At 36.6% G+C, this 23891-nt stretch overlaps 1 protein-coding gene across 9 annotated transcripts in view; it reads left to right on the forward strand.

Annotated features, from left to right (window-relative positions):
- HS3ST5 (heparan sulfate-glucosamine 3-sulfotransferase 5) overlaps nucleotides 1-23891 on the forward strand; it is a 185297-nt gene that overhangs the window by 95852 nt on the left and 65554 nt on the right. For 2 of the 9 annotated variants that reach the window (XM_085541811.1, XM_085541808.1), the window contains one exon: nucleotides 10988-11148. The exons of the other annotated variants lie outside the window; for them this stretch is intronic. The gene's annotated coding sequence lies outside the window, so the exon portion shown is untranslated. The remainder of the gene's footprint in view (nucleotides 1-10987; nucleotides 11149-23891) is intronic. 9 annotated transcript variants of the gene reach the window in all.

Raw genomic sequence — 23891 nt, forward strand, 5'->3', positions numbered from 1 at the left:
TGCTCACAAGACAGCCCTTATTTAGACTTCTGCCTAAATGTGTGCTTAGTCAAAGGAATGTTGAGGACGTAGATAAGAATAAAAGCACTTCCTCATATCAGCTATCTACTTCCTGGGAGTTGTGAGATTCTAATAAAATGCACTGTCTATTTGTTGATTTTAGTTAAAATATCACTTAATCTATGGTATGATTTTATCATCTCTCTGCTATCACAGGAAATCACTGTCAAATAGAACAGTTTAATGACTCGATTCTGTATGACTGAGAAAACAGAAAAAACTTGTGCAAACAGATATGTGCTCAGAAGGATGTTGGAGTGTGTGTGTGTGCGTGCATCAAGTGATGTCTCAGACACATAAGTGACATGGAATGTAGCAAGATCATAAAGATACATCAGGACTTTTATCACCATAACATTATGGGGAGGAAAAAAAAAAAAAAAGAAAAAAGAAAAGAGGCAATGTTTATAATGCTATGTACTGTAGAGAAGAAAAGTGAACAGTCATGTAACCTTGAGTTTATCTATGGCTGCCATCTGTTTTCCATCTTTCTCAGAATATTCTTCAAGATTTGCACTGCATGGGAATAAGGGGGTATAAGCCTTTTCAGTTTTTTCTCTTAAAAGCTTCTTATTTGAGTTGATTATTTTTTTAAATAGTTTTACAAATATATATATATTTTTCTTACAAATCATCTTCACAGCCAATTAAAATGTTTTCAGGAACTCCCCTGGCTAAAACAGGTAGCACTCAAACATTATGCAATTAGAACTACATAGATTAAATACTGCTCTCTCATTTTTGTGGTAGGGTTCTAGTGATATTATCTGAATAATTGCTTTCTAATCAGTCTCTTTGTCTGCTAGTCTAGCTAGCATTTCTGTGTGTATTTTGAATGTTTGCTCTCTCTATAAAGTAAATAAAAGACAAAATATCTTTCATCAAAAGGAATTGTTTCCACATTAACACCAGTTGTCTACTCCTGATTGAACAGGGAAAAAATGTAATAATGTGGTTTTGTTTAATCCAAGTTCTGTTGAAGTTACTGAGAGTTTTTGTAATGGAGTTCAGTATGGCCAAGAACATGGTTATAAAAATACATACCACAATCAAAAGCAGAAGCTTAGCAGAGTTCTAAGAGTTTACAAACATTCCCAGATGAAGAAGAGCTATGTTAGTTTTGTGAGGTGCCCTCACTGTGGTATCTAAGTATTTTGCACTTCTTTCTGAGGGATTTGAGCAGTATGCATTTTTGTGGGCTATTGAATATATCAAATGTACAAAATTAGAGGCTCTGTGAGCTCAGTGCAACTGTTGACAGAACTATGCAATATCAGGATAGGCAATGTTGAAATATACTAAGCATTTTACTTGCATCATTATACATTCTGTTACCAGCTAACATTTTCCCTTTGCAAGAATGCAGGAGCAACTAGGGTTACTTAAAAAGCCTGCAGAAGCTTAGACAGAAAAAGTAAGAAATGATCTTGGTATAAAAGAACAAATGACAGTTATGCTGAAATGAGTACCTAGGTTTTTAAGTTAAAAGAAACTTTGTGCACTAAGAAACACGCACACATGGACATATACTAAGGCTTATGAGATGGGACAGTTTGTCTTAACTCCAGATTTAAAACTTACCCTGGAGATTTAATGCACATAGACTAAGTCATGAGACTACAATAAACTCCTGGATGCTGGGAGTAGAGTCCCTTTACACGGGGAAGGCAAATTTTGCACTTTCATGTCTTGGGAGATCAACATAATGAGTGGTATAAAGACGTCTGCTATTAGCTATATGTTCTGAAATGGAAAAACAGAGGTGATATATCCACAACTTCTGAAGTTGATCAGAATTCTGAAAGTTAATCCAGAGCAATATGACTGAAATTCAATGTAAGGTGCTCAAATTTCCAGAAAAGGGGTGATATTTAAGCTATGTCTCTGCCTTTGTGATGCAAAGGTAATGACCTTTACCTTGTTTGCTGACCCTTCTGAGAGCTACCTTTCACACAAGAGTACCACATTTTCTCCTAGCTCATTATGCTCCATCAGAAAAACTAAACCTATATCTACCTATTTTTGTCAGAGAAGCAGAGCTTGGACATGAAGCTGAGCCTTGTCCCCTGCTGATCCATCCCATCCACTAGTAAGGTTTTGTCCCACAGTCCCACGTAATGCTGGGGTAGATTTCAGGGAGTGACATACGGTAGAGACATCTTCTTGAAAGCAGCTAAGAACAGAACCACTGTGTTTTGGAGTGGCAAGACAGAGTTGCCAGCATATAGATACATATTTGTTCATATACATATTTTAGCCTACTAGTGTGTTGAGTGTTATCCTCATTAGCTGATTTTGATGAAATATGTATATTAAAATTTTCCTTGTACAAAATAAGAAAGTTATAAACAAATTTATTTCAGTTGTGAAGGGATAACATGATGATGTTTCCCAGTCAATTAAATAATTATGATAAAAGTATCAGACCATGAATTCTAGAGATATTCTATCAAGAATTTCAATATCAAATAGCATTTACTGGTGGAAGTAAAGGTTATATTGTTTTCCCAATAATTTTAGTCACATATGATTTGAAAGTTATTTCATTTAAGAAAATGTGGGCATTTTTACTCACTTTAAAAAAAGTATTTTAAACAGCAGGATGTAATTTCAGACTATTTGCAGTCAAGAGGCCTCTGCTGAGCAAAATACTCATTCAATTTAGGAATGCAGATTATAATAATTTTCCTATCTCCCTCACAGCAGGGTTCTTGCCATCGTTCTGCAAACTCATAGGTTGCAGTACTGAATTACTAGCTAACTTCAGTTTCAGGTAACGCATGCTTCAAGCATATTCTCATTAGCTCAACTTAGTTATAATGCAAAGCTTCTTAGTTTCACCAAGTGAAATGGGATACACTTAAATTGCCTCATCTAATATAATACTCCTTAATACATGCAAAGTGGTTTATGATGGCAAAGCTTATAGAGCATGAAAATCGTCAGGGAAAGTAAATTTTCTGACTCTGACTGTCAAAAATAAGTTCTGTTTTGTATAATTTCTTTTTTCAAGAGGTTAAGAATAAGAAGGAGAGAATGGAATAAGAAAAAAATGCATCTAGAAAAATGTAAATTTAGTACATTAACCTTTTTAATACATCAGCTCTACTAAACAAGAAAATTATAAAGTAAAGCTGTTCTGTCAGTAATGTCTTCTGTACCATAAAATTAATGTTAAATACATAATGCAGTATGAAACAGTATTCCTTAATCTATTTGTATTATATTGTGCAGCATGTGGTCAAGAAGGCCAATGACATCCTGGCTTGTATCAGGAATGGTGTGATAAGCAGGACTAGGGCAGTAATCTTGCCCTTGTACTTGGCACCGGCAAGGCCTCACCTCGAGTACTGTGTTCAATTTTGAGCATCTCAAAACAAAAAGGACACTTTGGTGCTAAAGCAGGTCCAAAGAAGAGCAATAAGGCTTGTGAAGGGCTTGAAAAATATGCCCTGTGAGATGTGACTGAAGGAACTGGGGCTGTTTAGTCTGGGGAAGAGAAAGCTGAGGGGAGACCTTATTGCTCTCTTCCAATATCTGAAAGGTGCTTACAACAAGAGTGGGGTTGGTCTCTTCTCACTGGTGACAGGTGACAGGACAAGGGGAAATGGCCTCAAGTTGCATTGGGGTAAGTTTAGGTTGGATATCAGGAAACACTTCTTTACAGAAAGGACTGTTAAGCACTGGAATAGGCTCCCAAGGAAGGTGGTTGAGTCACCGTCTCTGAATGTGTTTAAAAACCATTTGGATGTTGTGCTGAGGGACATGATTTAGCGGAGGGTTGTTAGAATTAGGTTAGAGTGGTTAAGCTGTGATTGGGCTTGATGATCTTTAAGGTCATTTAAAATCTGAGCAATTTTGTGATTCTATGATTCTATTGCTAGCATTATTAATTTATACTCCTGTATTTGTATTAATACATAAGGTCTCTTTAATTTCAGAGTTTGATAAAGAAGAGTTTATCTTCTTCCTTTAAATGGCAAGTGAATATTTCTTGGTCTTGTATACCTTGCAGACACAAAACCTCATTCCAGTAATGCCCAAAAACATCAGTGGTAAAACTTTTTCTTCCCAATATTCCTCACCTTAGCCTGACTACAGGGCCATAAATTCTCTATATCCCTTTCCAGTGCTTTCTGAAGAGTGTTCAGACAGGATCTAAACTGCTGCAGGCCATACAGATGACACCCAATGTATATCACATTTTCCACAGATGCAACCAGAACTATCACAAAGATGTTGTACTGCCTAGAGGAAAGTGGCTCCTGGAGAATAGCATCTGGCTCTAACTCAATTTGGGTGAGATCCAGACAACACCATTTGAAAGACAGAAATGATCCAGAGAGCCAGTTTAGCGTGATTCCTAGGTGTATGCCTTTGAGCATCAGTTCATTGTGTTCTCAAAAGTACCATCATTTTGGATTTCTTGATATCCATAATTATTTTTCCATATTCCAGAAATGGACAGCCTCCACAAGAAACAGTATAAAACCTTCTGAGCAAAGAAGGCTCCTGGGCAAATCATAATGAATCTCTACTTTATATGCAGTGAACTTTTAGGGTCTGTAAACACCATGGAGACTTTTCAACAAAAATTTTGTCTTTCTTATGCTCTGTATATCTGTTAACATTAAGTCTTTTATACTTTGTAGGAAAAAGGTGAAAGGTAATTTAATCACTAGGAAGTCATATGAACATCCCTAACCTCTGAAGTACCCAAGTCACAGCAGTAATTGTCTATCAAAAGAAGTAATTGGCCAGTAGAGGTGAAAACATACATGAATGCTTCTAGTAAAGTATCTCCCATGAAAGGCTACAGCTGAAAACTATTAATGATGCTTTTGGCCTCAAATTTCCCTGATTTCAGGGTGCATCAGATCTCTGAACGTGTTCCCAAACATCAGTGAAAAGTTAGGAGCATCTTTACGGAGGAGAAATAACTGAAAAACTGTTGGTATTCACTGACAACTTGCACCTTCTCCCTGGCAGCACAACCTTTGCTTTACTTGATTATTCCATCAGGAAAAAGAAGTATCCTGTGGTTTCACTGGTGAGGATTGTTGGTGTAAACATGATCATCTGCAGCGTGCTTGTTTATTCCTTTGGGTTTTGTAAGGTCACTAAAGTGACTCAAGTAAAACATGTTTTTCTAAATATTTTCTATGTGTTTCCTTCAGTTCACATTCAGGAATAAGCAGGAGTAAAATACTGATACAAATCATTAGTTTTTTTTTTGCTTTTCATGCCTGATTTTGGGTAGAGACATGCCAGAGAAGTTCTGACTGAAATTGAAGATGTCTTTGGGCAGAACTCAGGTCATCCTGTTTATTTCCTACATATGTTTTGCATACATGAACAGAAGCACCGTTAACTTAATTGGTTAGTACTTGGGCCTTATCATGAAATATTTTCCTAAAACATTTCTTTTCTGGTAATCCTTCCTTGCAGTCTCTTCACTGGCTTGACAGTTGTACTGCTTATCACAGCTTTGCTCACTTTATAAAAGCAATTTTACACATTCTCCATTAAAAGCTGTGTAGAAAGCTCAGTGTGCATTTGTGAGACACTTGTAGGAGCATGTAGTTATTGGCACAAATAAAATAAAAGATATAAAACTGCACATACCAATTCAATTCATATTTATATAACCATGCCATATTTGTTGCTGTCATGAAAAAAAGCATTTGTTTTTCTAAACTGTGTTTATATTACTAGACAGGCATGTAACAGGCAGAGCTTGTTAGAGGAGGTATGAAAACAGTGCAGAATTTCTCCCATTTCGGTATGAGAATCATAAAGGATAATCATAAATTCTGACTGCAGTCAGATCAGCTAAAGGGGAACAAGGGCACCCTCTGAAATCTGGCAATTTGTTTTCATCAACCTTTTGTGTAACCCGGGTCCTCTGATGAATGAAGAGCCAGTGCACCTGCTTTTGAGTCTACCTGTCTCCACTCAGCCTCAGGGATTCTCAGAAGAGTCCAGGGCAGCCTCTGGCAAAAAACAAACAAACAAACAAACAAAAAACAATCAGGAGTCTTCAAAAGCTAGTGGCTGAGGTGTGAATGTTTTGATCTTTACATATATGAGAGCTGTTTTGATCCGCTAGGTGGTTTAAGAAAATATTAGTTTCGGGCCCCTCGGAGCAAGAAAGTCATCAAGGCCCAGGAGTGCATTCAGAGAAGGGCAACGAAGCTGGAAAGGGGTCTGGACCTCAAGTCTTATGAGGAGTGCCTGAGAGAAATGGGATTGTTTAGTCTGGAGAAGAGAAGGCTCAGGCTTATCACTCTCTACAACACCTTGAAAGGAGTCTGTGGCTAGGTGGGTCTCAGCCTCTTCTCCCACATAACTAGCAATAAGATGAGAAGGAATGGTTTTAAGTTGCACCAGGGGAGATTCAGGTTGCATATTAACAAAAATTTCTTCCCTGAACGAGTGGTCAGGCCCTGGAATGTGCTGCCCAGGGAGATGGTGGAGTCACTGTCCCTTGTTTAGATGATGTACTAAGGGACATGGTTAAGTGTGGAAATATTGGTGGAATGTGGATGGTTGGACTGGATAATCTTGGAGGTCTTTTCCAATCTTGGTGATTCTGTGATTTCCTTATAATGCTAGTTTCTATGAGGGATTTTTATTTGGTGATCTGCTTTGTTGTTTTCCTCCATTTCTAAAAAAGCCTTGTTCCCCTTCAACCAACTCAGCTGTAAAATATGCATGCTGTAGAATATCAAAAGCTTACTGTGTCCTTTCTTGCTGTTCTGAGAGGAAATGGCATTATTTATTAGTATGTTGATATCTTGCTTGAGATCAAGAAAACTGCAATCTTAATGAGCCTGAAAAACCTGCTTTGACAGCTGTTGTGTAGAACCTCAAATACTATTTTTAGTGTTTTAAATACTATTTCAAGTAAACAAAAACTATGCATAGATTGTTTACAAATATTTCATTTTCTGTTTATTTTAATTTAGTAAACTAGGAGGAAAAAAATATTTTTCTCACTGTTTTTGATTGTTCTATCTGACATGTGCTCTGTGGCACAAATATAATTATTTTGTGTGTTTAATTTGTGTGATTCAATCACAAGGTAATACATATTGTTACATGAATATCTGTTGTGGCTTCTTCAAAAATGCCTGCTGTGCCTTCTATAAAAAAATATTGGCCTTTAATTAATTTATTTTTTTAGCAACTTTTATATGTAGCCTTCTAAAACTGTAAATACAATGGAAACATTACTTTGAAGTCATTTTGCTGTCCAATGTCTTGTGATACTTTTGTCCTAGAATGAAAATAATGCCCTTGTTTCCTTAGGTATGTTTATAGGTTATTGATATGATACTAGAAGAATGGATATGACTGAAGTAAGAAGACCAATATTTATATTCCTTGTTCCTGTTTCTAAAGCTCATGAATCCTTTATTCAGAATATGACCATTACTCCAGTACAAGCTGAAAATAAAATCAGTAAAGATTTTCTTTCTCCTTACTCTCTCTTTTTTTTTTTCCCCCTGACAAACTGTAAATCTCACATACTCCAGCTTGAACTGTGCAATCTGCTACCTGGCCTCATTGGAAGGACTGAGAACTTTTTCCTGCTTAGAAGCATAATTATCTAGCAGAAGTCTCTAAATTGAGAACTTGCTCATTTTAAGCTGACTCTGTAGTCAGCAGCCCAGATCTGAATCACATTCTAGAAATATTCATCTCTTGACTGAGTACAGTGGGAGTTCAGGGTGACTCCATCTCTCAACTTAGGCATTTAACTGAGAAGGGTGTCGTGACAGGGGACGGCAGATGAATCCAGACCATCAAGTTGCCACAATCCTCGTCTGGTTTTCAACATGAAATCCTATTGTAGTTGAAGCTGATGGGAGTTTTGTCGCTGACCTTAGGCTGCTAGAAGCTCTACTCAGACCTTGATTCAAAATTTGCAAGCTTGTTTAACCTTGGAAAGAAAGGACAGATGGAGATATTGACACAGCCTTGAATGCTCTAATTCAGATGTGTCTGCAGTAAAATGTATCAGGCTTGTAGCTTTGACATGGGAATGGCATGATGCATAACTCAATGAATATGAGAGGTCTTTTCCTTTGAAACTCCAGGCAGCCGTGATCTCTCAGCAAAGCCGAACAAAATATAAATGTCTCTTTGTCACTATCATGAATGCTTGTTTACCAACTTTTCAAGTATGCAGAGTGCAAATAAAAATTGTCAGGCAACATTATAATTGAAAGTCCTTGCATATATGCTGCAGTGTTTTTGTTTGCACGGTGTTATGATTGGCTTTGCCAAATGCACTGAAGAAATGGCACAATTGCATTTTAGTGAGTTACTTGGCTGCATGCATGATGTTATTTACTTCTGGGTGTCGCCAGTGTATCTAGCTTAATTTGTTAACTTAGCAGAACATTATTTATTAATGAGTTCTTCATGCTCTATTAAGCCTAATGTCAAAACCCCTGTGTGGGACTCTAGGCATGTTCTTGCTTAGTATTAAAGCATTCTAAAGAAAATGAAAAATTATGCAGCAAAGCTATGGATAAAACCCAAAAGATATCAGTTCAATTAGTCTTGATCCTGGCAGATGATTTTTCTGAATATTTGTGTGCTGGCTTATATTAATGCATTCTGCAAACTCAAATATACATATGTAATTGAGGCACCTTAAAAACCTAACAAGGCTACAATGATCTCCAAAGCTGAATGAAGTACTCAGATGGAAAAAGTGGACAAGTTCACCAGGAAAGAATTTTTTGTTGTTTTTTTTTCCTATGGACTGATGTTTTGTATCATAGGAGGCTTCTTCATGGGAACACCAAAATGAGTGAAAGTAGTAACAAGGTGAATTATTTGTGATTTTCTGTAATTTGGCAGGACTATTTTTGCTCATAAAACTAGTACTGAAGTTCAGAAAACTTTTCCAGCTTGCAACTAACTGAACATCTTGTTTTGTAGCACTGCCATAAGATTAAAATCCAGCTGTTCTGCATATCTTAATCCATAACAGTGTTCTAGGACATACACCACCGCTCCTCATCTGAAAACTGGTATTCATCACCAGTTAAGGAACATCAGATTTTACCATAGAAACATAAATAGAATAGAATAAACACTGTTTTATGTTAATGGAGATTCCCAGAAAAACAACATATTCATCACTAGCCTTGAAAAAAGAAGGCTGAGAGGGGACTTGATCCAGGTTTATAAATACCTGAGGTGTGGGAGCCATAGTGGTGAGTCTGGTCTCTTTTCAGTAGTGCATGGGGATAGGACTAGGGGTAATGGGATGAAAGTACAGCATAGGAAGTTCCGCACAAATGTGCGGAAGAACTTCTTTACAGTGAGGGTGACGGAGCACTGGAACAGGCTGCCCAGGGAGGTGGTGGAGTCTCCTTCTCTGGAGATATTTAAGACCCGCCTGGACGCCTTCCTGTGTGACATGGTGTAGGGAACCTGCTTTGGCAGTGGGGTTGGACTTGATCTCTAGAGGTCTCTTCCAACCCCTACAATTCTGTGATTCTGTGATCACTTTTTTATTTGAAAAGGATACATATCTTTACACCTGTAAGGAGCTGGTAGACAAAGATGTTAGTGTGAAAGAAAAGAAAAGAAAAGAAAAGAAAAGAAAAGAAAAGAAAAGAAAAGAAAAGAAAAGAAAAGAAAAGAAAAGAAAAGAAAAGAAAAGAAAAGAAAAGAAAAGAAAAGAAAAGAAAAGAAAAGAAAAGAAAAGAAAAGAAAAGAAAAGAAAAAAGAGGTCAGTGCATTTTATGAGTGCACAAAAGAACATATTTAACATCTCAAGAGACAGATACAACAATAATTAGACTATTGCAATCTATAAGTTTTTCACAGCTGAGGTACCATCTTACCATCTTGCTTTACTGAAGCTTGTTATGGGTTTTAGTGGAGATTAGAAATAAAGCATAGAACCTTACTTTTGCTAGTAACATGTCATACCAGGCTAGATGTACATTTAGTAACCAAAGATATAAGCCAGAAAGACTGTCTCACTTTTAGATTCCAGCAACAGAAATCTATAGAGAAAACTTCCTGGAGGGAATTGCACATAGATAATTTGGACACTGCATAATTGCTGATGCTTATGAGGAATTTTTATTTCCTATTTTCTGTTTGTAATTGCTACAAGATATAAATATTTTATGTAAGCTTGTTCTGAGATTTTCCTTTTTCTTTCATCTTGTGACTTTCATCATCTTTCCCAACATCTGAGAGATCAATGTATGGCAATGGGATGGTTGAGGAATGTACCATGTCGTTACCATATCACAGCAAACATAAATAATTGGGAGGGCAGATCCTTAACTGTTGTCTGTGAGTGGAGATCCCAAGATGCTAGCAAATCTGGCTGTTAATGCTGAGTTCTCTTGTCATAAAGATTTGAGCAATATCAGCTGAAGATTTCCAGGTGCTCCTGCTGGAGGGCTTTGTCCTGTTTATAGCTAAGTAGTCGCTGCAACCTGGTTTGCCTCTTTCCAAGTGGGTACCTAATCATCAGAGAAAGAGCCCTGCTTGTCTGGTGTGTGTTTTTCTATCTGGCACTAACTAAAGACCTATGAAATAAGGCAGGGATGATAGAGGAGATTACTGTTCTTTCTCTTCTAGTTGTCTTTTGTAGTAAATAATTAATGTTGCTACAAATGCTAGCTTGCAAATCTCAGTGGGACTGGAGCTCCCGTTGGTAGCTCAAAACATTCCAGAATCACAGAGAGGCAGAATCAAAATTCTTACTTTCCATAGGTTCTTGCTATTTAGTTTGGTCAAAAGCATGGTTGTTCTTTGGGTTGCTGGTTTTTTTTGTTTGTTTGGTTGGTTGGTTGGTTGTGTTTTTTTGTTCTGGTTTGGTTTTTTGTTGCTGTTGTTTTTAATTGTAGATTGCTGTGTTTTGTTTTCTTTTTATCTGTTACAGATTTTCTTCTTCCCAGACTTCATCTTGTGTTGCCCATGTATTGTCTGTGGAACACAGATGATTAAAGTATGTTAAGGGCACCATTACCATACTGTGCCCAGGCACCTGTTCTGTATCTGGCTCAAGAGTGCTTGAACTGTTATAAAGTCCCAGAGAGACAGGTACCTCAACTTTCTGAAACTTATAAGATATTGTGAACTGCTCACCAGTCCCACTGCAGCCAGACATATTGAAGGTAGCATTGTTTTAATCGATACTGCTTGTGAGTTTTACATAGTTAGAATCATAGAATGGTTTGTGTTGGAAGGGACTCTTCATCTCCAACTCTCCTGCTCTAGGCAGGGACACCTCCCTCTAGACCAGTTTGCTCAAAGCCCCATCCAGCCTGGCCTTGAATGCTTCCAGGGAGGGGGCATCCACAACCTCGATGGGCGGACTGCCCAGTGTGTCACTACCCTCACAGTAAAGAACTTCTTCTTAAAATCTAGTCTAAATCTACCCTCTTCCTGTTTAAAACCATTTCCCGTTGTCTTGTCTCTGCATGCCCTTGTAACTGTTGATTCTGTACACTCACTCTTAAACTAATAAGAAATTAGATCTCAAGGAGTCCTTTGTATATTCAACTATTTATTTTAGAATAAAATAGATGTTGATAAAGTTGAGTTTGGCTCAGAACCAGATAAACAAAATTTGTCACTGCGATTTAACTGTAGTCCAGAAACTCAGCAATAGGTGGTCTTAGACCAAAGGGAATCTGTTGCTTGCTTCTCTCTGTAGCCTACTGGGACTTAAGAAGCTCTCAAGTCTGCCTTGTGCAGTGTTCTCAGGAGGACACAATTAAAAATCATCCTATTCAGGAACTACTTTTTATGCTTTTGTTTTTAATAAAGCCCTTTGAGACCAGCAGCAGTATGTAATGTTCATCCTGATTTTGGTTTATTTACAGCTTTTCTTTTGCTCACTGACATGCTTTCTTTTTAAACGTTTGTTGTCTAATGAGCAAACTTCTATTTAAGGAGAAAGTTGTCTGCTTCTGTATGTATCTTTTGCATAGAGAATTGTTATATCATTTCTGTGTTTTACAGAAATGCAAATTTATCTGATTAATATGCTTTTGTTATATGCACATTCCTGGGGACATGATTTCTGCAAAAAGGAGGTTCTCTATTTACAACTAATCATGGTTCAGACTGTGGTTGCAAAGTCACAGAAAACCTAACTGGCCTTAGCCATGAGCTGATTTTGGTAGACTACTGCTGTTGTGAGAATTGGCAAAATGCTGCATCTCTGTGCCATGCTTATGAGAGAATGAATGTGATCCATTCCTTCCTGTGGTGGTCTCTGGTGTGAACTCGCTGTGGGAGGAACAGTTTGCTTTGTCTCAGCAAGGGGTTCAGGGGCTCAGACCAACCTTACAGATCAGAGGGTGCAAAAAGCTCTGCATTTTGATCCGTGTAGATTTTCTGGAAAATTTTCTGGAAGATGATTTTTCTGGAAATCATAAAAAGTGCAAATATGCTCAAAGAAACTGAGTTCAGTGTCATTGTATGGCAGTTTCACTTAGTATTGTAATTTTTTCCTATTGTTGAATAGACCTGCAGGCACCATCCTATGCCACACAGTAAAATGGGACCTATTACATGTGCAGTAATGGGAAGAGAGAAACTCATGTACAACTCAAGCTTTAATTGTTGGACTTCTGGGTTGTTTTTTGTTTTGTTTTTTTTATTTTTTTAGGGGGAAGTATATTTGGAAGACCTTCTAAACCCTCAATTACTGCTACTACAGCCTATTTACGCTGTTGTAGCAATTCTGATGAACCCACAGAAGAGAATCGCCTTTTCTGTTGATGACACATTTGCTAACATTTCTGCAGCAGTGCAGTAATGTCTTTATTGTGTATTGCTGTATTTTAATAGTCAATTAAAATTCCCATTGAATTGACAAAATGGGCTCAGGATCTTCTGAAGACTATTTGCCTAAATGTACTCATGAGACTGTTCTGATAATCACTGCCACTGCACTATTCAAAATTACTCAGAAGCCTAACCTTATTACAGTAGAAAAGTAGTGAGGCAAGAGAAAATATATTTTAAAAATGGATCCTTGTTGTTGAATTGAATGTCATCATTCTACTGTGTGTGTCTCCTTTTTTATTCTTTCTTCTCCAGCACCACAACTATGTTTCTTCTTTCTTTTCTTCATTTTCCCTGTTTCATTCTTTACTTTCTTTCACTTATTTTTTTCAGTTTTCCTCACACTCTCTTATGTTATCTAATACTAACAAATGGTGCAGTGCCTTTGTGATGAGAATGGAAAGGTGATAAGTAGGCCTGTAGCAAGATTTTGGGGGCTTCACACAGAGTTTCTGTAATTTTATTATTTTCATAATAAATGTGTTTACAGCCTGCAGGTTAAAATGAATGAAAGCAACAAAGAATACATAAGATAAACTCTGCATGATTAAGTACACCACCAACAGAGGACAAGACACCAAAATGCATGAGTCATTCCAACTCCTCCATAGCTCACTTTTGCCACACCCACAACATTATCTTCAGTCTCATGATATTTGATGTTTTTCTTAATGCCTCAGCTGCTGGAATTGCATAGTGCATGAAGATCATTGCATCCATTCAGCAAGTTTCTCAGTTCTTCCACTTACAGCAGAGGATATTTTTTTCCCAAATGCCATGGGTTGATATTCTTTCAGTACTTTTATGATGATTTCCTCGGGGCCTGCCCTGAACAAAAGGGTAACAAACTTACGTAGTGTAGTGTGCTGCCAGATGTGTTGCAGGATCGTGCTCATAATATTAAGCAACTCCTGCAATTGCTCCGCAGAGGAAGCATGTTCCAGCTTTTTCAGTCAAACTCTGCAACAAAGGCAAACAACAAAACTCTGGAAAAGCTGTAAATAGGTGGCTCACAGCTCAAGACAAACAAATCCATGGGGTTGCTGTGTGGGGAAATAATAATTTTAGCCTTTCAAAAAGACAAGGGCAGACTTGGCTGCAAACAGATTTTCTGTCTTTCTCATTCTATTGCCTTTTGCTTTTGCCAGTAGAGTGTGTAAATAAAAGCGAATTGGCACTTTCAGATGTACTTCTTCAACCCTAGAGATATGTTATTAATGTGGATTTTTCAAGTTTCAAGGAATAAAAGATCAGTGATTGAATTATATGAAAGCATAAATAGAATGGGTATCCGCTTGCAGGGCATTTCTCCTCCTGTTATTCACGACAGATTGTGAAGAATCATCCTTAACAGAGATTAATTTTGGGAGAGCACAAAAACAAACTTTTACAGGGAATAAATTCCAGGAGTTGATAGGCAGGGGGGAATGAAAAGGGTGGTTTATAAATCACAGGAGTAGTAAAGCCAACGGGAGAACTGCTGCCAAATGAAGCAACGGTTTGCTGAGGGCAAATGCTTGGTACAGCAGTGGAAGAACAACAAGCAAGAACTAAACTCTATATTTTTAAGTACTGTCTTTGTAGCTCAGTCTTTTGTTTCCCTGGTGAAGTGCTTTTTTTCCTTTCAGCAGCGAGGCCTCCAGAAAGAAGTCCATGCTTTTAGGGTGAGGAGTAAAGTTTCATGATAATAAGTCTGCTTAGTGAAGTGTGTATGCTCCTTAGCTGTGGTGACCCAGAGAGGATACTTTGCACTCCAGTGCTTGCAGAACATTCTCATCCAAAGGTGGAACGACTGTGGTATCCTTTCTGCCTACAAGTCCAAGCTCTCTACCAAAAAAAATGAGGGCTATATGGAGAAATATCATGTTTTTCTTCTAAAACGTATCTAACATAGGAACCACTGGATAAGCTAAGCCAAATAAAGCTCTCTTTTTTTCCTCCTTGAGACTCTGCATTATAGCTTTTTTTTTTTTTTTTTTTTTAGTTCACCATTAGATACTAGTTGCTTCTGATCTCAGTTCTGTTCACAGAACAGGAGGAACCATGCACTGAGAACAAGCAAAACATACACAGAAATAACATTATATTCTCTGGAGGATGACTCTCTCATATGTGGTAAGAATGGAAATTATATGACAGCCAATGGCAGGGAAATGCAGGAAGAAAAAAATATATATATATATATATATAAAAAACACCTTATATATATATATATAAAACACCTGAGGTTTCCAAAGTAGATAAGCAATTTTATCAGTTAATACCCACCAGCTGTTCACTGTTATCCTTTAGATGGAGGTTTCAGCTTCCACAGCTAAGTTGCATTCATGGGTGGTTGTAAGGAAATTGCCTGATGACTTTGTACAGAGACTCAGATCCTTGGTGAGAGTTTTAAAACAGCTGACTAAGTAGCAGAAGCAGAGGAAAGCAATTTTTTGAAGTTCTTTAAGGTTTTTCATGAGAAAGTATACATCTTTGGTTTCTCTCTTGTTCTAATAGAAGTTTCTTGAAGGTAGAGGGTAGGTGACTAAAAGGTATATTTTCGTAGTTGACCACTATGTTTTACAGTTCTATTCTTATGCTTAGGATGTGACTGACAGGAGCAATGAAAAAATCTCACGTGCGTTTGAAGTAAAAGGTGTCCTTCTTTGAGGGTGCTGGTGGACTGCAGCTGGTGTTAATCCTATTGAACTATCAAACTGATACGTTTGGTAGTTTTTTCTTAAAATCTTAATATGTTCCCTGTTTTGTGGGAATTAAGATATATCTACTGGTATTTGTAAGGAACTTAATTAGGGAAACTCTTAATTTAAGAAAACTGCCATTCTTATCACAAGTATAAAGTGAAATGCATCCCATCTGTTGTGTACCATTGTCCAGCTTCAGCTTTTTTCTCTCTTACTTGTAACATTCCTGAATGTGACAAAAAAAAAATAAAAGAAAGAAAGAGACTTCTTTTTTTAAAGCTGCCCTTTGTAGCATGTGGCAAATGGTGCTTGGTTATCCTTTTCACACTTGTGTTGTGTGAGTGAAAGGATATATAGAGAGAGTTGTCTGTCTTTTCTTTGTTTTTCCTTGCTCTTTTTTTCCCCTCATTTTGTCCTAGCAGAGAAAGCTTCCTTGCAACATTATAGAGTTCCTTTCTTTATGTTCCCTGTTTTTAGTATTGTTTATTATTATTTTGTTAACACTAAGTAGTGTTGATCAGGAAGTTGATATAGTTACTAATAGATTATATTTCATATGTTGACTTTGGTCAACAGAACTAACTTTCTCAATACTAGTTAAAAATGTGGTAAGATGAATGATTTATTTATTTTCTGGAAATTTGCCTTAAATCATCATTTGAAGTTAAATTGCTCACATTCCTGTGATCTGATCATAATATAGGGAAGGAAACAAATCCCTTGTCTCAGTTATTTTCCCATGTGCTGCTTAATAGTGACTCTGCTTTTGGGATAAGAAAGCAGCAGTTTGAAATATCCCCCACTGATGGTGCCAAAAGAAAACTGGAAAATCTCCAGAATTCTCTCATTCTAAAAACACTGCTTAATTTCTTTGTGAAGATATGAATATACATATCTTGCTTATTTGAGCAACAACTTTTTTTCTCACTTTACTGTACTTTCTTCTTGTAGTACATGTTGGTTCAGAAAGAGATGAGAGGTTACCCATGTACTGAGAAAAGTGGGAGGTGGGGAAGAAATAGTGTTATGCATATTAAAATTAGGGATTTATAATTTTTTTAATATATTCTTTTGTCGAGTGAAAATTAAAGAATACACTATCTTTTAAGTACTGGTGAACTGTAGTGGTTATTGAATTGCTCTAGAATTGAGGATTAGTTGTTTAAACTGGGACTGTGATCAGAAAACTAAGTAATAATTCTGTAAAAACCAAACCTTTTGTTTTTACAAATGTTGCAGCTCCTTTTGTCTAAACAGAGAGAGAGGAAACCAAGTAAGGAAATAAGCTTTTGTATGCAGTTGCATGTAGAGGAATGACTGTATTCCTCTTTTGGTTTTGTTTTTTCTTTCTGATTGTGCAAAACATGATAGAGAGATACCTCAACATTTAGGTAGAAATGCCAGGTTCTTGGATCCCTCTGCCGTTCTGCACCAAGAAGTCACCAGACTGGACACACCACTGATACGTGCCAGCAGCTTCGGTTCAACTTCTGTGATGATTATGAACAAAATTACAGGAGGACTTAAAACAAAAAAAAAAACCTGAAGGTGGCGGGCATGAAAATGTTATGTTCTGGTGGGTGGGTGGATGGATGAAGAAAAGCTTCCTCTTATTCCTCTACTGTTGTCCAATCAGTCAGCCAAAATATATTAAAACGTCGAACTTATGGCCCATTTTAAACTGCAAGAAAGAAGTATATTAGAAATGTTTTCTCTTTTCAAACCTGGGTTAATTTGATTTGGATGGGAATTTAACAATGCTATTGCTCAGTGAGGACTGCTCAGGGATAAAAAGAAATAAGCACAGAAATATCCTTGGGCAAGTGTCAGTCTGTAGCGTGACCTGAACAAACTCAATTTCATTGTGAACCTTATTAACAAGGACCAGGTCTTATAAGCCTTGTAATAATAACAAAAAAAAGCAATTTATTAAAAATGAGGAGAATCCTCATTTGACAATATCTAGAGTATATTTAGTTTTTTCTTAAATTAATCTTATATAAAACTTGCATAAGTTACTTTGTTACCTTACACTGGTAACCCTGTAAGTCACATCCCTCAGTAAGGTGCTTTGACGCCCCAACCAAATTACATGCTTTTATGATACCAATGTGGTGAGCGGTAAAGTGATTTTTATTTGCCTGTGTAAGTCCCTTATATCTACACCCTTGTACATATGCATAACTGAGCTGGTGAGGGTCTATCACATTACAACCTGAAGCCCCGCCTGCTTTGCCTAATACAACATTACTTAAAACCTTTTTAGTAAGCAATTATTGGGGAGGTTTAAAGGGTATGACACCACAGGAAGCAGCAAAGCATTGTGAGAGTACTGTATGAAATAAAGCAGAATTAATTTATGTAATTATTACAAATACAGCACTTCTACAGTAAAGTTCTACCATGTTATGCCCAAAAGTAAACTTACACCATGAAAGTTTGGGATTCTTTACTTTTTTTTTTTTTTTTATCCTTTCTATTTCAAATTTTATTGAAAGTAGAATACATCTGAATGTATTTAAAAACAAACAAACATCTGTTTCTGAAGTACTCTTCCAGGTTCTGAGGTTATTTTGTTTTCATTGCCTTTTTTCTTCAGAACATCTTCAGAGTGATTTAATTAACGCATTGCAAGCATAGCCAGTCTGAAAAAAAACCTGCCTGCTGTTACCTTTATGCATGTTAATCAGTGAGTTGAAAGACATATAAGATTACATTTTCAAAAGCAGTCAGTAATTCACAATGTGAGTCTCCATTTGATATGGTTAGAAATAAACAACCGAGTGTTAAATCATCATTTAATATTGGATTTTTTTTAAGTATGTAAACTTACAATCTGACATAATTTACTGAAATTGATTAATTAAATTGTAAGTATTTACATTTGTTTTAATGAAATAAACAGTCATATTTGCTGCTGTTGTACAAAACATTAAAGACTTTCAGAAGAGGTAAAGGATGATAATGCCCTGGGCTAAATCTGCTCAGTCATTTCTGCTAGAAACAACAAAGGATTTGGTGTGAGATTTGGAAAGTAGATGTTGGGACTTCAACACCAGTGCTAGGGAAAAATAGAGAGGAGAGAGATCAGCGTTTGTGTTGCCACTTCTGAGATGGCTGACAGCCTTTCAGTAGTTGTTGTATATTTGAGTTTGTAAAGTTCTTGATTCATTTTTTAATATTTCTGCACCAAATGACTTTGGCCTGAGCGGATTTAAATATTTCCTTTGCATGGGAAAGTGCATTAAGAAGCAGCCTACACTTTTGTTTTGCTGTGGCCACAACACAGCAGAAGTTTATGCATCTTAGAGTAATGATTTAAAGAACTAAGATCATAAAAGCCAGTATCAGGGTCTGAAGTTAAGAGCATCTTTTCATGTTAATATTGAATCCAGACCTAATTGTTATGCACCAGTTGTAGGTACACATCACATTAAGTTCAAGTATATTTTCTTAGCTTTACTTTCTCACTTGCAGGGTTATGGAGGGACCTGCTCAATCACATAATCCCGATCCTGAGCCAGTACTGAGGCTGAGATCCTGTACCCTGAGATTGATGTTTCCTATAGTTTTGCTCAAATAACTACTGCTTCCCATCCTACCATCCCTGAAGCAGAATGCTATCTCTGTGTGTTATTGTGTATATTGGATCACAAACCAAACTTCCAACAGGATTATGCGCCCAGTATTGAGATTTCTTACTGGAAGAAGTCCTTGCCCATGAAATTAAGCACAGCCATCACCATATCCTTCAGCAGAAGTGCACAGGTTGATAAGAAGCCCTGGTGTTTTAAGCTGAGCCTGCTCCAGGGAATGTCTTGATGGGTGCAGTGCTGGCTCATCCCTCTCCAAGGTGCACTTGTTACTCAGCATCTTCTCTCCAGTCAGCAACGTGCCTCCTGGCATAGCTGCCTCCCAGTATGGCTCTGGCAGGAGGACATGGCATGTGATATGTCAGGGAGAGAAAGAAGTTGTGAAAAATGATTTAGGCAAAAATCTGCTGCCCTCATCTTCGCTGTGGTATACAAAAGCAGTTTTAACCTCTGTAGAGGCAGCCACGAGGGAATCATTTGCTGTATTTCAAGGCAGAGAAAGCAACAAATATTTTAACAAATCCCTTGTATTTACACTTGCTTAACAAGATGTTCTATAATTAAATAGTTCCAAAGTGGACGTGATATTTCACTCAAATTTTATTGTCTAGAGAGAAACTGGTGATTGAAAAATGTTAGAAATGTTCTTTCAATACATGGTTACTGGTGATTTAAGTTGTAGATTTTTTTTAAAGCCTACTTGTGTTTTAAAGACAGTTTTTACATTCTAATCTATTTATTCCACACTGGTTTGAAAACAAACGCAAATCATATCTGCAATTAAGTACTTTATACTTTCCTTTAATTTATTCAGACTGTGTTATTATGTTGTCCTTGAAATTATTTTCTGTTAGTGTCAAACATGATAGCCTCAGGACAGAAGTGAAAGTGTGATAATACATCTCCATGAGCATTTCTGCTGAAGTATTTTTAAAAGTTTCCAAATGCAGCCATTTAGGTTTAAGCAGGGAATGAAAGAACAATAAAGCTAGGAGATTAAAGGAACAAAAGTAATTATTTTAAATGTTGTTATTCTAACATTCCAGTATTAATCTTGAGCATCATTATAATGGCACCAAATTATTTATGTAAGTAGTGGAAAAAAATATTTTACATTACTTCTTTATTCCTCTATGAAGAATAATGTCTTCTCTACCAGTTTTGGGGTTGGTGGTTTTTTTTTTGTTTGTTTGTTTGTGTTTTTGTTTGTTTGTTTGTTTTTGTTTTTAATTGTGATTCCAAAAAAATGTGTTACAGTGACATTTTTCCAAATTTGATCTTAATAAGAGGCTTATCATTGATGGCTTAGTGCCTTAAAACTTTCATGAGATTATCAAATCAGTTTTTAAAAACATTTAATATATGCATTCTCAGAAACCAATGTAAGTTTAATGTATGCTGTTTTTCCATTTCAGAGATAACCTAAATAGAGTAAGAAAATCCAAAATGTAAGAATTTTATTGTTGGAGTAATGTGTAAAACAGAGCAAGGGGAAGAGATTAAACATTCTTTCTCTGTCTCTTCAGTGTATGTTGCATAATTTATCAACTGTTTATTTCTTGTATGCTATCATCTTAAGAGAATAATTTTAAATTATTTTTCCTTTGCTTAATTGCTATTACGTTTTCTAAACTAGGCCAGCCATCACTTGTGCTTTGAATTTCTGCAGACTGGAAGGCTGACAGCCAGAGTTCTGAGATGAAGTCACATCTTAAGTTTCTAGAAACATGAGTTGGATCTCCTTATATTGCTTTGAGTACTGCAATGTTTACATAGGATTACTCCTGTGTGTTTGCCTGTTTTATTTTCTTCTTGCTTGGCATCGGTAACTTCATCAGTTCCTACTTCCTTCAGAGAGTCCATAAAACAGATCTAAAGGAAATGTGTTTCAGTGACAGAATGCAGTAGAGACTACACATATTTTACTGCTTTAAGTTGCTTCCAGATGTTGACAGAACGGAGACCTTCCTGTATCTCATTGCTGTGATATCATCCCTGATAAGCCAGAAATGAGCATAGAATAAGTGGTTTGTATAAGACTGGAGTATTTGTGTAAGGGCTAACAGAACATGCCCTTGCTCTCACTTCAGGAGTTTCTAGGACAAGGCAGTTGTTTTAAGTAGGAAGACGAAGGAGCCTGTTTATTTTACCAGGATGTGATTCTTTCACTGCACTGTGCTTTTATTAAATTACCACTTCAGCATCTTCGTTATTTCCTTAGAACAGAATACCAGGCAGGACTCCAACTTTTCCTGAAGAGTGCTGGATGGGTGTGTATGAAACACTGAGTATTCATTCAACTTGCTTGCTGCTATACATGACTCAGCTGCTTAATCCTGCTGATACACAAATAAAAGGGATATTATACAAGTGTGTTTGTATACACATACCTTGACAGTGAAAAAAGTTCTAGTGGTGCTGTACAGTATTCAAATACTACTTGTTTACTTGCCTTGTGTGCAGACAAACCAACACCTACATCTAACTTTATGTAAGTATATACATATCTCTCATTGTACATAATGCCCTTCTGTGAAAATTCAGTTTCTAATTGCAGCTGCAAATATTTGAAATAATATTTAACTGCCATATGTTAAAGTAATTGAGAAGTCATAAAGTGCAGCCTGTAATGATGATTACAGTGACTTGTGCCTGCAAATCCATGTTCCACATACTTCTGTTTACCTGCACAGATGTATGCGTGTATGGCACTGAATCACACTGAAGTAGAATATTTTTCATAAAAGGACATGTAAATATTAACCTTTATTTTTCATGCTCGTCTTCTAGTAACACAAAAGAATAGTTATGCTATAATTCTTCTAAAATTTGCAGTAAAGAGAAAGAAATTCAGGCAAGGACATTTTTAGAAAGTGTTTATTAAGTTTGGGTAGCTGAGGAGCCGGTGTCCAGGTGGGATGATCCTGCCTTGTAAGAGCAGCTGATCAAATACTGGGAGTACTTCATCTCACCCAGGTGAACACTGGAGAGGGCAAGTGACTTGTCTGTAATAGGTTTAGAAAGGGTCAGCAGATGGCATGTATGAGTCCATTGCAGTGGGCTTTTTGAGGGGAGAGATTTTGGGGGGAAAAAAAATCTTTCTTGGGTACCTTAAATGACATGCTATGCACGACTTCTAAATAAGTTAGTCTAAAGAAGGGGATTTCTGAAGAAAGATAAGGAGGGGGAAAAAAGAAAACAAAAAATTCTCAAACTGATGAATGTGTTTAGGAAAGGAGTTATCTGTATCATTAAAACATACGCGTCTACAGTACTGAGAAAGTTCAGTTCTATAGCAGAAACAGATTAAAGATGTTATTTATATCCACTTCTTGATCTTCACACTTGTCTTCTTTGTTGGGGTTTTATAAAAACACATTAAAAACATCAGCATTGCAAGGAAAAAAAAAAAAAAGATTTAAAGCAACTCATCTTCTGGAAAATGTTTGTTTCATTGATGTTTCAACTTGCACAGAAGTAGTAATAGAACTGCATCTCTGATCACTGGAAAATGGATTCTTGTTAAAGGCACTAACTGTCCTAATAGTGTGATGCGATGTCTTGCTCTGTCTCACTGCCAGGCTCAGCTGTAGAAACAGCATAATTATATGAGTAGCAACAATTCCCTTATCTAGTATGAACACTTGCTACTGTTAACTGCATTTCAATGTGCTGAAGATGAAGCAGAGAATTAAAATTTAAGCTGAGTTTGTTGGGTCTATTAATCCAAAGGGGGTTGATTTTATTTATTTATTTATTTATTTATTTGTCTTCTTTTTAACACTTTTCAAAACCTGTCAGAAAAGCCAAGGAGCTACTGTTACTGCACAGGGTGCACTGCCTGCTCTCCTTTGTGCACAGCTGCATGCTACCACTGTCTTGCTGAATTTCGGTTTTACCTGACTACTTGGGCTATTATCATTGTCATAACCTTGGGACTATGTTGTTTGAGAACTAATTTTTTCACATAAACTCAATAATGTATTCTCCATTCCTGTATCTCAGTGCCCCATAAATATATTTCCAAAGTGTGGACATCACTAATAAATCAATCCAGATACTTGTGTGTTTTTTTCTTAAAAATAGTTAGCCAATTTGTGGCCCAAAAATTCTGATCCAAAGCTTATTAATGTCAATGAAATAACTATCAGAGGGGATTCTGGATGCCATATTAGGTACCCAGAATAAATATTTTCTAGTCCATCTAAACTATGATGATAACTACAAGGGTTAGAGTAGTAAAGTGATTATAATAATATTAAGAATTAGTGAAGTTTTGTTATGAGAATATCTAGTTACATGAACATAAGCAGCATTTATTTCCAAAGCACGTCACAGAATCACTGGAGCAACGAAGAACACTGTAAAAAGAAAAATAAAATACATCTGACTAATAGTAAGAGGAGCTGAAGTAAATTCAGCTAAGAACGATGAGTCAAAATTCATTGTGTACTGAAAAACATAATTACAGTGATTATGTTGTTTGTCATCATAGAGTTGATGAATGTTTTCCAGAAATGGAAATTTCCATTCTACAACCATAGTAGCTGTCTAATACTGCTATATATTAGCATCTCAGAACACTGTAATAGTGTCAAGTATAAACAGATTACTGTAGAGAATCACCAGCCAAAAACAACAAAGAAGCCAGATTATATCTAGGCCTTCTGATGATCAAAGACTTGATATGCTTTATATTCTGTTTTAT

Source organism: Coturnix japonica, chromosome 3, assembly GCF_054131305.1.
Source record: "Coturnix japonica strain WE chromosome 3, WE-NBRP24, whole genome shotgun sequence".
Taxonomy (NCBI): domain Eukaryota; kingdom Metazoa; phylum Chordata; class Aves; order Galliformes; family Phasianidae; genus Coturnix; species Coturnix japonica.